The following is a 14,609-nucleotide window of genomic DNA, read 5'->3' as shown; positions in this document are numbered from 1 at the left end:
ATAGATCTCATTTTATAAGCAGATAAGGTTTGTCTTCTTTTACCTCAGCATCTAAGTATCCTGTAAGTTTGTGTAGTTTCTCTAATTGCTTCAAGTTGTGGGTTTTTTTAAAGGGCTCCAAAACAAGACAAAATGAGATTATTAAAAGATTTACCTTCCACATATCCTAGAGATGCAATTCAGAGCACCTATGTTTTATTTTCTTTATCATATGAGAAAGGAAAATAGTTTCTAAGGGCAATGGATAATTTTTAAGAATAATATTTTATGGAGATTACAAATAATTCCGAGGTTTTGTTTTAAGGATTTATTATTGTTAAGGGGAGAGGAAATATTCAGCTTCCTTGTTTATAGCCATTTTCTTAATACACTTCAAAATAAGATTTGCTTTTTTGATTAACTTCATGTTTTTATTCAGGCTCAGCTTGATTCATCTATATCTCCATTTTAGATTGCCACATTTGATTTCTTTTCAATGTAGTATTTCTCCTACTTTTGCATTGAATTCACTCTTATCAGTTCCAACCCATTTCTCCAATTGATCATGATTAGTCTAAATTCTAATCCTATTCTTCATATATTTTATAATCCTGACAAGGTTGGTGACATTTCACATATTTAAGTGGGCTTTTTCTGTTTCACCATGCAAGGTATTAATGTAAATAATAAACAGTATTTTTTTCCAAGACACGTTCATTGTATACGCAGTGTAATGCAGTGCTAGATAGACATACTGCTATTAGCTTTGAGTAAATTATGTACAAATTTACTCAAATTTACAGGTGTATCTGTAAAGCAACTAATCAACACCGGAGAGGCTGCATTCCTGAGAATGCCTTTGAATAGTATTGCATTAGCTTAGCTGTCGGTAACAAAGCACTGCATTGTGGAGTGGAGGTATGGCCTGGGAGACCTCGCTTGAAATATTTTTCCAGTTTGAAAAGATAGCTATTCATGAAGAGGCTTTTTAATATTTATTTATGTATTTATTGATTTATTTTCAACTGGCTGTGCATCCACTTTACAATCATTACATCTAGAACACATTGCTCTGGTTTGCTTATAAGTTTATGTCACCAGCTTTTACTGAATAAAGGTTCCTGTGGATTTGTATCAACTCTACCCCATCCTTCTCACCTCTCAAAAAATGGAATTGAGATAGTTCTACATAGTTTGCTGTTGACAAATCTGTAATTTCTGATCCTTATTTCACTATTGTATTCTTTGTACATACACACTGTTTGTTTAATAATTAGCTCACAGCATCTTTCTGTGTGTTGTTTTTATGTTCTTTAGTATAGATTTTCACAGGTTCCTCTTTTCCCCTTTATTGAAACCTGGTTTAACTGAGGAGTATCATTCACTAGTTTGTTAATACCTAAACCAAACCTCCTCACTTCTCTAAGATTATAAGTAGCAGTGGAGAGATAATGATGTGAAGTCCTGCAATTGCTCTACTATAAATTTCTGCAAGCCCTGCAGTCTTAAATATTTCTAGCTTTAGCTAAATACTCTTTAAACTGTTCTCTCTCTTTCCATTCTTTCTTATGTCTGTAACTACATGTTGTTAATTTTAGTTGTGTTGAGCCTCTGGCCATGATCAACCTTTTTCATGAAGTCTCAAGGAAAAAGAGGTGGAGGGGGGAAGCATTTCAGCCTGTTATGTATTATCTGTATATCTACTATAATTCAATCAGCATTAGGTTTAGGACACTGCAGAAAGGTGCGCTATGCTTCATAGCACCCTGTGGGGCACTAGCTCAATACTGACCAAGGAAATAAACATACTACTTTAAAGTTGGGAATAAAATTTGCTTGAGTTCAATGACTTCAGCAGAGTTTGAAACAAGAATTTAGGACAAGTACAAAATATGTATCAAAATTCCGGCTTCCAACCTTGGAAGCATCAAGTATTGCTGATTTCTAAATTTTCTGTGGCTAAGTTCACTGAGTCTCCCAATTAACCTCTCTTTACCACCTCCTCTCCCTCATACACACATCTTCTCCCAACCTGAAACAAGGATCCATGGGAAATAGCAGCAACAAGAATAGCAACAAACCTTGCCATCTCAAGGCTGCGCCAGAGAGTCAGGATGCCACTGAATGAAAGTCACACAAGGAAGACATGATGCATGATGGCAACACTAGGCAGCCACTGTCAATTCTGAGAAATAAGGATGTAGGGATAATGCAACTTCTGCAAAGTGTCACATCCTCATCCCAACAGCAGTACTCTCAAGAGAAGCAGTAACAGCAGCGTGACTCTGTGGTGAGTTGTGGGAGGCTGGAGAAGTGGATATGTTTGTATGTTAAGAAAGGGACATACATCTTTTCCAAGATACTCTGTACACTAGACAAAATCATCCTGAGGGCAAGGGCCAGATCCAGACCAGGTAACCAATCAGTTAGTCCAAACAGATCCATAATCTGGTTACCATGGCCTTCTGATGGCTGATGGGCCTTTGGATCTACTTTGACAAAGAGAAACAATGATTTTGTACTAGGTAGGTAGTGTAGGTACAAAGAATGACTGTAGATATATGAAGCAGCAATGAAACTCTTCTGTCTTACTGAAATAAAAAAAAAATCATATTCTCTTAGTTTTGAAAAAAAATTAGATGCAGAATCCCAGGAATACAGGGCTTTACATGTAAAATGCAGGGAAATGTGAGTGCAAGTAACAAGTTTCCTTAAGGAAAGTTAAGTACTACTAAGGCATGCATTGCCAGGGAGCACTTGAATGCACTGAGCTCAGCTCTCTGTACTGTTAATTGCTAGAACGGTCTCTGATAAGCACAAAGATCATTTGTAACAGATATTTTAGAAGTGACCACTATGTTTGGAGGGTCAGAGAATGCAGTAGTAAGGATGCATGTTATCCTATGCTGGCCGGCATTACTGTCAGGATTGTTTATGGGCATTGTTTCTTGCAGTACTATAGGTATGGCCCTACAGCTCCGTTAATGGAGAGAAAACTTTGTCCAACAGCACATTTCAACACTTTGTTTTAGTTCAACTGATTTCGCATATTTATTCTCTCTAGTCTTCTTGTCTTATATAGAAATCTAAACTCTTTTTCCATTTTTCAGTGGGCCTACTAGTGTTAACTGTCGAATCATAATTGACCCATTCATTTCAGACTGAAACAAAAAAGACATCAAACAAATCTGTCTTTTCAGTGCAAATGATAGATAGCAACCCTCTCTTGCTGAATAGCTGAATCCTCTTTCACTAATCTTCATATAAAATAGTAATTAAAAAAGAAACCTGTGTTTCCCTGGTTGGTAGACTGTTAGACTACTGCTGAGTAGAATTCTCTTGTAATGAATAAAATTACAGGAAAAAGCATGTATATGAATGCAGGTGTTATGAATCTTTGGGTAAGAATAAGTAACAGGCTTTTGAAACAATAAGAAAAATAAAAACCATAGAAGAAAATATAATTCTTTATTCACCGGTTCCAAAAAGTGAAGATTTGGCTGCACTGAGGTGGGGGAGGGGCAAAACAACAGCAAAAAAAAAAAAATCTCAGCAAATCTGTGAAGAACTCCAAGGAACAGATTAATCCCAGATTCCTCTCAAGTTTCTTTTTCATTCCTTTCCCTTCCTTTCTCCTTACAGCCGATTTTCAGCTTAACCCTTTGGCTGCTGTTTTTCACTGTAGCTTCATAGCTAAACAAAACATGACAGTTTCCTTTATAATCATTATAACACATGCTGTTTAACAGACAGTTACTATGCCAAGTACATGACACAATAAAGTAGATTTTTTTTTTTATTTGTATACTTGCTATTATAGAAACTGGTGAAGCAAGGAAAACATTCAGAATATGAATACCTATTCCATGTACTCTTTTATTTTATATAGTAATAGTAGATTATCTTCAGAGATGAAACCAAATAACTATTTTTATATCATTGGTAGGAAATACCAATATTGCCTACACAGAGTGAGAGATAAATTTCTGGCAATTTTACTATCACATGTATGTACAATTTTACTATCACATGGCCGTACAAGCAGCAAGGTAGGCATAGAAACTAATGGAAGAAAGACAGTAGTGTTGGAAATGTATTGTATGTGAAGATTAAATGGGTCTTTGTATGAAAATCAAAGATATTTTTCATGCCTGGGGAAAATGCAGTAGAAGAAATCCAAATTCTCATTTGGGCCCTGTTTATAATCTAAGAAGACACAGTTTACTCTCTGACCATGCAGCAGATGATGAATAACAAGAAAATAACAGAATGTTCTTCAGCATACTCCAGGTCTGTCATGAAAATAAACTGTTGAGAGGTAAGTATTGGCTGAGATCAGCTTCTGAAATGTTCAGTTCTGCCGGGTCTGTGAGGCAAGTTGACAGAGAGAATTGTGTGCCTCAGGGAGCACTGACAGAATTCCTGCAAGAAGGACAATGCCTGAAGAGGCAAATCAGGGTGAAACTGCATCAATACCTGAATGCAAAAGGAAAAAGCTGGGGGAGGGAAGGAAAGCAAAGGTAAGAAAACCTAAAGGTAGCAATTGAAAAAGTTAACATACATGAAATAAAATAAAATCATCCAATAAATGTCAGGCTGTGTGGACCAGATGTCAGAAATAAAATATAACTCAATAACTGAAATATATATTTCAAGAGATGGCTTCATGCTGCAAGAATCAATTCAGGGGCGTGCAGGCATGGAGTTTTGGTTTACCTTGTCAGATACAAGTATCATCTTCAGAGAGGATGGCTTTATTGTGATAATAAATATAAATAAGCAACATAATTAAAGAGTAACTCAGTTGAAAACAACCGATTTACATCAGTATAGCAAAACTACCCATGAGATTTCTGCAGATTTCTGCATCTACATTGGCGTTTGGATTCTGAGTCACACAGAACGACAGCGTACAAGAGCTAAATGCCAGCTTTTGATTAAGGCTTATATGTACTAATTAGCTTATTTAATGTGGTTTCACTGAGTTATACATAGAGAAAAGAAATTGTTTCAAAACTAGAAACTGTGTTTAAGACTTTAGTCTTTTAAAAATATCTTTGCAGATATATTTCTGTGTGCACATGTATCCCTAATGACTACTGGAAGATTCTTATGGGTTTTTTGGTTAAATATATATGCAGATCTTATTTCAGAATAGAGGTGTTTGTATGCAAAATCATACAGTATTTTAAAATCATTTCTCCTTTCTATCCTTAGGGGAAAAAAGACTGTAATGATAAGAAAATGGTTGATAACATTAGTTTAGAAAAAGTGGTAGATTTCATGCTACAACAAGTAAAAGTTATCCGCATGTATCCCCAGTAGGAAGCTGGCTGAGTATGGAGACTTAACTTTCCTCTTGCCTTCTCAGTTGGGAGTTTAATACATTGATGAGACAATATAAGGAAGGTGTCACTTCTTGCTGTTTTCATCCTGTAGTTAAATTGAAAGCTTTATTCACCACTTTGTGTCTAGAACCCTACATACATAATGAATTAATAAATAAAGAAAGCATTTAGGCAACATACTGGCCTAGAATATGTATCAGAGTAACCACTTCATGAAAGTAAACAGACGTATCAGGATTGTACCACCTCATGTTTCCAACTCACTCCCCCAGTGTACAGATATAGCACACTCTGTTTTACAAAAACAAAAGGCTTTTTTTTGAAACTGACAGAATGCTTTCCTTTTGCAAGGTACAGAATCACTTACAGCAATGATTTGGGCTCAAAGGTTCGTTTGGTCAAGACTACTGCAGTCCAGCAAATTTGCTTTCAGGACCCCTAAAACATTGCTTATGAACCCTAACCTTGAGTACCTCTACTGAGACCAATTCCACTTTACCCCGGCACCTCAGTCTTTTCCCTGACTATTTGCATAGCTTTTAAGTTTTTCCTAATATTTAATCCAAAATTCTCTTCTGCAACTGGAGCCCATTATGCCTCTTTCTGTTCTTACTGGCTACGGGGAGTAATTGGTCCCTGTCTTCCTTAAAATACAGCTTTTCAGATTCAAGGACAATTATATGCCTTTTCAGTCTTCTTTGGCTGTAGAATGAACGTGCCCAGTTCACTTAGCCTTTCCTCAAAAGTCTTCTTTTTCAATTATTTTATTACTTCTTTTTCTCTCCTCTGAACTCTCCCAGTGATCTTTTTTTTTTAAATCTGACCAAAACTGCATATAGAATTCCAGCTCAGTCCAGACTACAGTGGAGCACAGCATAACCATTTCTTCTCCTTTATTTTTATAACATAGTTCTTTTAAGAGAACTTGAAAAGGGTGGGGGGAAAGTGATGCTTGTTCTCTACTTTTTAGAGATACAAGGAAAAGAGAATATTCATGTGTTTTGGGTTGACATGGCCAGGTGTTGGTAGTGGGGGGCTGTAGTGGTGGCCTCTGTGAGAAGAGGTCAGAGCTGCCCTGTGCCGGACACAGATGGCTCCAGGAGGAGCAGGTGCTCCGTGTGCTGGAGCAGATATTCCCTGCAGCCCATTGAAGAGGCCCCAGTGGAGGAATGGAAAGGAGTATAAGGAGGAAGGAGCAGCAGAAAGAAACCTCTGTGTACTGACTGTAACCCCCCCACACCTCATCCCCCTGCACCACTTGGAGTAGGGAGAGGAGTCTGAAGTGAAGGAGTTAAGTTGAGCCTGGGAAAGAAGAGAGGGAAAGATATTCTTTTGTTGTTTGACTTTTTGTTTCCCACTACTCCAGTCAATAATTAAATATTTATTTTACTTGGCAATAAATTAATTTTCCTCAAGTCAAGTTTTTTTTCCCCACAATGGTAATTGATAAGCTATCTCCATCCCCCTGGGGAAATTGGGGAGGAAATTAGCAGCTGGGCGGGCATTTAGCTGTTTGCCAAGCATAACCCAGCACATCATGATAGACTTTTTTATGTTAAATTATGTGTATTTTTCTGTGTTTCTCATGTATTTCTCAAATGAGAAATAATTCTATCTAAAACCAAAAAAATGTTCATAGCACACACAGAAAAAAAGATGTCTTGAGTGACAGCTTATAAAAGTATCTCATTTATTAAAAATATAAAAGAAAAATAAAGAAAAATAAATCCATTGAATAGGCTTCATCACTTTATATAGAGAGAACACAACACAAAACATATTGTGAATATAACTCATATTTTGACAGCTACTTGAATCTGTCACTATAACCAAAGAAGAAATTGCCAGTCCATACGTCTACATCATTATTTTACTTTGGATCAGAGGAATACTTCTGCAGTAAATCTCCTGATAATATCCACTTCCCTGTACTTAGGTTCTCATTCTGGAGAATGCATGTTTAATCCATTCAGATAAAAAGAAACTCAAAATGGTGTTCCATGATCTCAATGTGATCCCACACCAGGATGGTATTCAGTCCAGGGGACCAGACAAGAGCTAACTTAAAGTAAAGCATCTAAACTGTATATAGTACAAATACTGCATCCTCAGCATCATTTGTTTTGCCCAAGACCTCTGCTCCTGTTGTACTGCATTACTTGCTGATATCACTATAAGTCTTACTAAAAGAATATTTTGGTTATTCCCTTCCTTTAACAGTTCAGTCCAAAGAGAGGCAAAGGGCTTTATTTATAAGACATACTGATGATCTTTCAAAGTAAATGACCAGAATGGACAACAAAATGACATCCTCAGAATGGTAAATGAGTAAATTTCTGGCTGCTGATTTCTGAATAGTATATATCCTCTGTATTGCTGACTCTGTAAAAGCAGTTTCGTTTAATAGGGAGAAATGAATGGCTGTTTTGATAAAACACGGATGTTATGTTTTATTTTGTTTTGTCTTGTTTTGCCAGGAAATGTTAGTTGCTAGACTGATTGGAGTTGATCCTCCAAGATCTATGACACCCAAGAAGGTTCCCATGCAGACTGCCGTCTAGGGACTTCAGCATCTGCACTTGAAGTCTGCATGATGTGTGGGCTGCCTGAAAGTCAGGGATCACTGACGCTATCTGCCAATACAGGTGCATAAAAGACTTATCAAAGCATTCAGCAAAGACTGAGAATTTCAGAGACTGAAATCATGTCGTTCCCTTTGTCAGTTTCTAATCATCATTTGGGTCAAAACTACTGGTGGACAAAAAAATTCCCTGTATCTCTGAGGTTTATGGAGACTTCTTTATTGTGGTCTAGTTGTGTGCCTTTCCAAATCTGAAGGACTGTTAGGTACTGACTGATATTTGCTGATTCTTGCAGATGTGATCTGGGGCAACGACTTCTGATTCCTCTTTCCATCATTACCTAGTAGATGTCCTCTTCTGTTATGCATATATGTAAAACTGATTACATAATAGCCTGTATGATGCTTATAATGTGCAACAGGAATCTTCATTTGCACATTTTTACTTTAGTGGATTAAATATGTGGTGCCATACTCATTTTACTTATTCCTTTACTTGTTTTACTTAATTCTGTTGTTAAGGTTGTTTTAGGCATTGTCGTGTATGTTGTATTGTTGCTCAAATTCCACTTGAATTTTCTCATGTATCACATATACTGACTAACAATCCCTGAATTTCTGCTTAGCATCAGAGTTGAGAAAATAAAGAGGTCATTAGCTCATATGGCAGATTTAGTTTTGATAAGGTGAAAAGCTTGCTTCTATTTTATTCTGATCAGGATTTCTGAGAGTGAGCAAGGGTTGAGAGGGCTGCCCCAGGAGTAGGATATGTCATGGTTTTTCTTTTGGCCTGTGTAATATTCCCACTTAGGGGAATATTAACATGTTAGATCCTTTGTACAACATTTCTCTTTGTCAGCATCTTGCTTTGAGACTTCTGTCCTTATCCTCAAAAAATGACACTTGGCATATGACTATAGTGGCTTGGGGATTGGATGGATTCATCTTCTGTTTGTCATTCAGTAACAGATTCACGTTGAATCCTCCACATGCCTAAAGATAATACTGAAGTGGAAAAATTCTTTTTGACATTGTAGGTCCTTTGTTTGTAAGATTTGATATCTGATACTCACTGGTCCATGTTTTTCCAATTTTGATATTCAACATTTAACTGTCATTTTTATTCCATGTGACCACTAGTCCTAAACTTAGATGGTACCTTGAACAGGTACTACTTTTATTTCCCCACAGATTTGTATAACTTGAAAAGAACCAAGGAAAAGTCATGTTAATAACATTGCCATAACTATATAGATTTTAATGTCAAATTATTACAGAAATATTAATAATAACACACATATATATGTGTACATACAGATACACATAATAAACTATTTCTGTATGGTATATTATGTGTAATAAAAATTTGTTGAGATTGCCAGGAACACACATATGAGAAAGCATCATTGGGGACCATCTGCTGAAGGATTTGTAATATACCACTAAAAGATGTTATTGGTGGCCTTGGAAATGAAAGCAAAAATGGGCTATCATCACAGATGGCCAATTTTGATGAGTTTGAATGCAACCTTGAGAGGAACTAATGGCATAGTTTGCATATGGGTCACATAGTTTTATCATGCACAGAACTGTAAATAAATAAATAAATAAATTGCTCATGACTGCCCATGTAGTTTTCATTAGATTGCATATGTAACTGCAAACCCAAAAAACTAGTTCCACGCTGTGCTTCAGAATGGGGAATGGGGAAATGATCATGCTGACATCTTCTGCTGTATTGTTTTTAACGTAAGTCTTATTATCAGTAATACTAAGTTCCATTAAAGAACAAATACAATAACAAAAATATCTCCTGGTCTTAAAGCACCGTCTGTTCCAGAGGATCAAAGTTTTGTGCAAAACCTAGGGACTTATAACCTCTCCAATGGAAAGAATACAAAGAGATTAATCCCTTTACAAAAACAATAACAGGGTTAGGGAAATGGCTTTTATTTAGAAGATAAGTATTTTTATGAGTCATACATAGTTTGAAAAAAGGTAGAAAGCAAGAGAATCTGAAGCTTCTCTTTCTCCAGAATAGATACTTTTCAATGTGGGTGCACCATGGGGAATAATGATTAGAATCACAGAATCATAGAATTGCCTAGGTTGGAAGGGACTTTTCAGATCATCTAGTCCAACCATCAACCTAACTCTGACAAAAACCATCACTAAACCATATCTCTAAGCACCACGTATATGCAACTTTTAAATACCTCCAGGGATGGCGATTCCACCACTTCCCTGGGCAGCCTGTTCCAATGCTTAATAACCCTTTCAGCGTAATTTTTTTTTTCCTAATATCCTGTCTAAACCTCCCTTGGTGCAACTTGAGGCTGTTTCTTTTGTCCTATTGTCCGTCACTTGGGAGAAGAGACCGACCCCCACCTCTCTACACCCTCCTTTCAGGTAGTTGTAGAGAGCGATAAGGTCTCCCCTGAGCCTCCTTTTCTCCAGGCTAAACAACCCTGGCTCCCTCAGTCACTCCTCATAAGACTTGTTCTCAAAGTACCAAGATTGGTACACGGATTTTTTAATCCACCTTGTAAAAAGGTGTAGGTTCAAGGAGACTTCTCACTAGAGGAATAACTAGTGTGTTATATATTAGCATTTATATCCAGTGGAAATGAAGGCTATAAAAATTGACCTATTGGTTTCATTCTATTTCTGGTAATATTCTTAGCCTTAGGTAATTGTTAATGTACCTAGAATTTTGGAAGTTCATCTGGCTTCTGTTTCCAGTATGTTTCCAGGGCATAACTTCATTGTATGGATACCTAATGATACATGATAGGAGTTGCTGGATAACAGCCTCTGCCCCCTCTACCAGGGAGAGCTTTTGATGTTTTGTATGCAACCAGATGAAGATTTCCAGATCTGTTCGTATCTACTTGAAGAGCACTTGTTAAGAATTCATCAAATGGCTGGAATGTCTTATTAAAACTACAGTACATTTCACCAGTATTTAGAGTTCTTTCATTTAATGAACTATGTCTCATGAACATCATCAGAAGAGACATAATATCATTGAGGATTTTATATGATAAATGGGATGGAGTGAAAAGAGATACACTAAGGTTAAAAAAAGGATGCATAACCACCTTTGTAATTGTTAGAGGATTTTAAAAATTCTACCTGCTTACTATCATTTTGATTGTCTTTATAGATAAAAAAACACATTCACAGCAGATATTTTCTGGAATTATTATATCTGTAATATGTCTGAAACACAAACAGATCTAAGAACAGAGCTTGTCAATCAAGGGACACCATGCATTCTCCTAGATAGGAACCATAATTATAAATCATTTCTAATGCTGATATACAGCACAGAGTTAGAATAATCAGGCTTTGTGATCCATACGTCTGATGAATATCTAATAAATGGATTGCCCACAGGCCACTTGGTATATTAGAGAGAACACAAAATAATACAGTTTCTGGAAGAAATTTTACTTAAACACAATAAAAATAGCTTTTAACAGAAATCTTTGACACTGTCTCCCATAAGATCTTCATGACAAGTTGTTGCTGTGTGGGCTGGATAAAAAGACAATGATGAGGTGGATTGAAAACTGGCTGAATGGCCAGGCCCAGAGGGTGGTGATCAGTGACATGAAGTCTAATTGGAAACCTAGGTGTCAATACTGGGGCCAGTACTGTGTAACCTCTTCATTAATGGACAGGGTGATGGGTCAGAGTGTACTCTCATTGGGTTTTCAGGTGATCTGAAACCCAGAGGAGTGGCTGATATACAAGATGGTTGTGCTGCCATTCAAAGGAACTGTGAAAGGTTGTAGAAATAGTCTATCAGGGACCTTACACAGTTCAAAAAAGTGAAATACCAAGTCCTTCATCTGGGGAGGAATAACTCCATGCAACTGTCTGACCAGCTAGAAAGGGTCTGGGGATGGACAGCAAGCTGACCATGAGCCAGCATTGCCCCCTTGCAGCAAAGAAGGCCCATAACAACCTAGATTGCATTAGGAAGATTGTTGCCAGCAGGTCAGGTAAGGTGATCCTTCCCTTCTCAGCACTGGTGAGACACGTGTAGAGTGCTGGGTCCAGTGCTGGGATCTACACCACAAAAGAGACACGAACATAATGGACCAAATCCAGCAAAGGGACACAGAGATAAATAAGGCATTTGTCATAATAAGGAGAGGCTGAGAGAGCTGGGACTGTTCAGCATGAAGAGGAGAAAGCTGAGAAGGATCTTATCAACAAGGACAAATACCCAAGGGCAGACTCTAAACAAGATGTTCTTCACATTCACATCCAGTGACAGGATGAGAAGCAAGGGGCACAAGTTGAAATACATAAAAACCACTCTTAAAAAGAAAGCAAAAATACTATGAGGGCTTAACACTGGAACAGCCAGAGAGCCTGTGGAATATCAATCCCTGGAAATATTCAAAATCGGAGTGGAAATGGTACTGAGGAACCTGCTCTGGCTGGCCTTGCTTTGAGCAGGGAGATTGGAGTAGATAACTTCCAAACATACCTTCCAACCTCAGCCATCCTGTTTATCATTGCTGTCCGATATTACCACCATCTTGTCTGAATTTTATATGTGTTATGTTTAAAAAACCCAACACGTTTTGTATTCCTAATTAAAAAAAATTCTGTTGTGAATATCTGATTTGTCCATGCTGAAAGAGATTTAGAGGTTATGGATGGGTACCAACTTAAGTATGAGTCAACAATGTGTTTTCAGTGTAAATAAGAGAAGCTGCATATTTGGCTACTTTAAAAGGAATGTATGGGAGAACAGGGGAAATGATCATTCTCCTCTCCATGGTGCTATGGAGACCACATTTATAGTACTGCTTGCTTTTGGGTTAGTCCAGTTGAAGAGGGATATGGGGAAGATCCAAGGACTGATATGAAAATGGTGAAGGTGCACTACATGCCGTATGAAGAGAGATTAAAGGAGGTAAATTTGTTTAGTCTAGTGTTGAGAAGAGTGAGGGGCAATCTAAATGTTTCTCACAACTATTTTAATGGCAGCAGGCAAAGATGACGAAGCCATCTCTTCTTGGCAGTACCAGATGACACAAAAAGGCGCGGAGGATACAAATTTGCAAGCAACTTTACAAGACATATCACCATGGTTGAAACATAATACTAAGCATAATGACTATGAGAAATATTTCCAAGTGTGCATGGAAAAATTAAATATAAATATCAAAGTCATGGAGTTATGCAAGAGATAATTAACTTCTCCATTTCAGGCTTCCAAATTAGAAAAATCCCAAAACGTCTAAGGAAAACATATTGATCCTCATCTTTATGGATATTTAAGATAATGGTAATTCCTAAATTTTGGGTGAAATGGTTGGAGAGCTTTTATCATAAATATTTCAATAGAACTTGGGGCATCAGAAAAGTGAGAACCAGAGCAAGTTTCTGCCAGAACAATCAACAGATGAATATTTGTGGCCTGAATATTATCATACATGCAAGTAATTTCACCTAGAATGTTCAGATTTGGTCTTTAGGGAACAGTTCATTTCCTACAGTTTAGGGCATCATAAACTTATGCACTACCTATTTATGAAAGTATCACAACAGTAGTAATATGAAGTTGCAGAAATAGCATTTGCACCAAGAACCAGCACATCCATTTCTATTTTTGATGAAAATCTTGCTGCTAGAGATTACTTGAGAAACTCCAAGGGAAATATTTTTTTCATAAATTTCATGCTGCCAAGAGGACATTCCAGAAAGGATTTTTGAACAATGGAGGATTACATCAGTTTACAGTTTGGTGATTTTTTTGATCAGCTGACAAGATATAGATGTTTCATGGAGAACATGGGATGATATAGAATTCAAATTTGGACAACTATTCAGACATACAAGATCATTATTAAACAATTTTTTTTCTGTGTCTAGAGTTCTTAAAAAGTGAAATATGTAAGTTATGTAAACTTGAAACTACTATATGGACAGTTTTGTATATATCCATGTAGATGTCTTTTCTTCTTACTGAAGACTCTTGACTGCAGCAAACTGATCCTGCTGTGGGCAAAGTAAAAATGCTGTTTCTTCCTCCTTCACTGTTACTATTACAGATAATTTGATATATGGCAGTAGGTCACCAGTCAAAGGCTGTATTACTGCAGGCAATGAAGACAATACCTGACATCACTGTCCAAGCTTCACTGAGCTCGCTATGCAGTGCGCACAATTTTGAACTGAAAGGGATATTTCATACTAAGGATCTTACGACAACACAGAGATCTTTATAACCTTGGTTGCCTTATAATGAGATAAACCACACAGAACAACTTGTAAGGAGGCCCAGTGTTGCTCCTGGATAGAAGACTGCTAATTTCAAACCTGGGCTATGAATGAACATGAATTCAAACACCAATATCGTCTAATATTTCTGCATGGAGTTTCGGCACAAGATAGAAAGCTCTCATTTTGATTCTGATTCATCTTATTTTGAATAGTCTTCATGCAGCTCCCTTTGGTCATACAAATCTGAACAAGCTCATAATGAACTGTTAGACCACGTGGACTTTGGTTGGACCAGGATTTTTCTTTGCTTTTTCAAATAGCACTGTGCAGTCTTTTCACAGTAGTGACTAAGAGAAGTGTGACATTTTGAAAATGTGGCTGTATTTTGCCAGGAGATGTATAAATGCAGAAATTTGTCCCAGAAAATTTATAATATTAAATTAATTGTATCT

This window comes from Larus michahellis, chromosome 1 (genome assembly GCF_964199755.1).
Source record: "Larus michahellis chromosome 1, bLarMic1.1, whole genome shotgun sequence".
Lineage (NCBI taxonomy): Eukaryota > Metazoa > Chordata > Aves > Charadriiformes > Laridae > Larus > Larus michahellis.
This window is presented reverse-complemented; position numbering follows the sequence as displayed.